We start from the raw sequence: 3,794 nt of genomic DNA, 5'->3' as shown, positions 1-3,794 counted from the left end.
GCCCGGATAGCTCAGTCGGTAGAGCATCAGACTTTTAATCTGAGGGTCCAGGGTTCAAGTCCCTGTTCGGGGGGAAGCTTTTAATAAAGTTTAATTAAAGAATATTCAAACAATATTTCGTGGGACAGATACAGATTTGTGAACTCAGGCACAGTATGGAGGATAAGGTCACATGTACTGTTTGTTACATTGTCGCTTTAAGGAATGTATAAATAGCTGAAGAAGCCGACCCTAGAAATTGCTATTATGTGGTGATGGTATGGCGGTATTCAGTCACTATTTGGAGTTATTATGTGGTGATGGTATGGCGGTATTCAGTCACTATTTGGAGTTATTATGTGGTGATGGTATGGCGGTATTCAGTCACTATTTGGAGTTATTATGTGGTGATGGTATGGCGGTATTCAGTCACTATTTGGAGTTATTATGTGGTGATGGTATGGCGGTATTCAGTCACTATTTGGAGTTATTATGTGGTGATAGTATGGCGGTGTTCAGTCACTATTTGGTGTGATATAGTTATACTATGGCTGTGTGCCCACTATGCATTTTTTAAGCTTTTCCGCAAGCAGCAATTCCGCTGCAGAAATGCTTAAAAACCGCTTGGTAGAAGGTCTGCCATGTTCTCCAATGATAATCCGCATGTGCTGTGCACATGCTGCGGAAATTCAACTGCGGATTATCATTGCGGAAAAATATGCAGCACTACCAATTATTTTGCGGAATTGTGGCGTTTTCGCCGCCATTGACTTTCATTGGACCGCAAGACATCTGCATCACTGCATCTGTACATGCGGATTCCATGTGGTTCAATGTGCGGATGGTACCCGGGTTTGGAGAAGAGGAGACTCTCATCCAGACCCAGGTACCATATTATCTGTAAAAAATATAATAAAATAAAAAATATACATTATACTTACCTTCTGATGACGGCCGGAGTCCTTGTCCTGGCATGACGGCAGCTCACGGTAGACTAAAAGGACCTGCGGTGACGTCATGGCAGGACAAGGACTCCGGGGGTCATCAGAAGGTAAGTATATATTTATTTTTACCATTCTTTTACGGTCACACTATATAAATCTACGCCGGCTGCATGGATTTATATAGTGTGACCAAGTTGTCAAGCACTTTCCAAGTGATGCTAAAATCGCTTGGAAATCAGGAAAAAATAAAAAGATTCATCCAGTCTATTCAGCGCTCCCAAACGACAGGCACCAGGTAGAAGTATTATAGATCTTCAGAAATTTACTTAGGATAAAAATCATCATAAAACGATACATAGAACAACGCGTTTCGGCTATATATTTATACAAAATAGCCTTCCTCATGTGAGATATGGCAATATATATGTGTAGAACAGGCAAGAAAGCCTGTAAAAGAACTTCAACATGACGTTTCAAGGATGGAGCGAGACTGCCATCTACTGGCCAGATACAGTCAAGCGGAACCAAAATATGCAAGGGAAGTTGCAGGGAGAGCAGGTTCAGATGCTGGACCCGATCAGGTGACTTCCAGGAAGGAGTTCCGGGAGATAAGAGGCCAGCGCGCCAAACCAGAGGGTTCTTTGGCGCCAAGCAGCAGAAAGGAGCAGACGTGCTCCCTGCGTCCTGAGAAACCCCGCGTGACAGGCCAAATCCAGAGGCCTGAGAGGTGCTCCAGCCGGGCACCGGTAAAAGAGCTCTGGATCCCTCACAGTTGTGACCCGAGTGCTGCGCCTGCTGAGGAGACTAGGAACCTGATCGCGGTGCTGAGTGAGTTCGCGGAACCCGACGTCACCCGCCGACAGACGAGGCCTGGACCCCCCTATCCAAGGCTCGAGAGACTGCCTCCAATGGCCAAACAGAGAGGAGTTGAGAGACGGTTGCCCCAGGAAAGTCACGCCAGCGGAGACAGAGTAGCTGCATACGTGAGCAGGGCCGTCACTTCCACTGTTCACCCACGGTACTGGGGACAATTGGATTTAGGTACTCAGGTTGGGAGAGGAACGGTTGGGGCTAAAGTAGCACAACATGATTTAATTGAATTTATCCGGAAGAGACTCACGGCCAAGCGGGAATAACCGGTGACCCCCGCTAGAGCCAAATGCACAGTTAAAGAACTTGCGTGGTGTCTCCCATGATTGAGGGCATCACCTTATTTTGAGAGACTGCGCCTTACTTTGAGAGACTGCGCCTTACTTTGAGAGACTGCACCTTACTTTGAGAGGCTGCGCCTTACTTTGAGAGGCTGCGCCTTACTTTGAGAGGCTGCGCCTTACTTTAAGAGACTGCGCCTTACTTTGAGAAATTTCGTATTTTTCTGATATTTCAAACCACTGTTCATTACCCTTGTTGCTAATCCCTTGTTTCAGTATACCTGTTGTATAAAACTGGTTACAATCATCTCTGACTGTTCTCGCCTTGTGTCTCTGTGCGTTGCATTCCGGCACCTGCTTTACATATGTATAAATCTATAGCTGAAACGCGTTGTTCTATGTATCGTTTTGTGATGATTTTTATCCTAAGTAAATTTCTGAAGATCTATAATACTTCTACCTGGTGCCTGTCGTTTGGGAGCGCTGAATAGACTGGATGAATCTTTTTATTTTTTCCTGATCTTCATTCCACGGTCTCCTGGCTGAGAGATCCGTTGTCTCCAGACTATAGCTGCACATCAAGGAGACAAGGCATCTCAGTCAGACCTAATAGGTCGATACGCTATACCACAAGCTACATCAAAGGTGAGCAAATCAGCTTCTAAAAAAGAATATATAAAAAAGAGAGTTGTACTAAATTATCTGCACTTAGACCTGCGCCCGTGTTTTTTGTCTTTCCCCCTCTCCTAGACCCTATAGCCTTGGGGTCATAAACCTCTGACCAAAATCACCTGGAAAGCGCATGACAACCCGCATGCGGAAATGCATGTGAAGAACGCTCCACATCCGCATGTCCCTGGCAGGAAAAACACATGTACAATCCGCATGTACGATCCGCATGTACAGTCCGCATGTACAATCCGCATGCACAATCCGCCTGCACAATCCACATGTACAATCCACATGTACAATCCGCCTGTACAATCCGCCTGTACAATCCGCATGTACAATCCGCATGTACAATCCGCCTGTACAATCCGCATGTACAATCCGCATGTACAATCCGCCTGTACAATCCGCCTGTACAATCCGCCTGTACAATCCGCATGTACAATCCGCATGTACAATCCACATGCGTTTTTTCTGCCAGGGAGATGCAGAAACGCTCAGGAAAAATCCGGAGCATTCTGCATCATGGGCACATAGCCTTAGGTGGCATTCAGTCACTATCTGGTGTTATGTGGTGATGGTATGGCGGTATTCAGTCACTATTTGGTGTTATTATGTGTTGATGGTATGGCGGAATTCAGTCACTATTTAGTGTTATTATGTGGTGATGATATGGCAGTATTCAGTCACTATTTAGTGTTATTATGTGGTGATGGTATGGCGGTATTCAGTCACTATTTAGTGTTATTATGTGGTGATGGTATGGTGGTATTCAGTCACTTTGTGGTGTTATTATGTGGTGATGGTATGGCGGTATTCAGTCACTATTTAGTGTTATGTGGTGATGGTATGGCGGTATTCAGTCACTATCTGGTGTTATTATGTGGTGATGGTATGGCGGTATTCAGTCACTATCTGGTGTTACTATGTGGTGATGATATGGCGGTATTCAGTTATTGAAGAGCAGTCAGATGGAGGATGAACCCCCTCCCCTCCCCCAGCCTGGGGGGCTTTTCTTTCTTCCATTACAGATTTAGGGGAGGGGTGTTAT

The 3,794-nt window shown here is 45.4% G+C and overlaps 1 non-coding gene across 1 annotated transcript; it reads left to right on the top strand.

Moving 5' to 3' along the window:
• Positions 1 to 73, top strand: TRNAK-UUU (transfer RNA lysine (anticodon UUU)). The gene has a single exon. It is a non-coding gene; the product is annotated as a tRNA-Lys (tRNA).
• Positions 74 to 3,794: the final 3,721 nt, after the last annotated feature.

The sequence above is a fragment of the Phyllobates terribilis genome, unplaced genomic scaffold (assembly GCF_046119375.1).
Source record: "Phyllobates terribilis strain yellow unplaced genomic scaffold, ASM4611937v1 Scaffold_11__3_contigs__length_659146591, whole genome shotgun sequence".
NCBI lineage: Eukaryota > Metazoa > Chordata > Amphibia > Anura > Dendrobatidae > Phyllobates > Phyllobates terribilis.
This window is presented reverse-complemented; position numbering and strand designations above follow the sequence as displayed.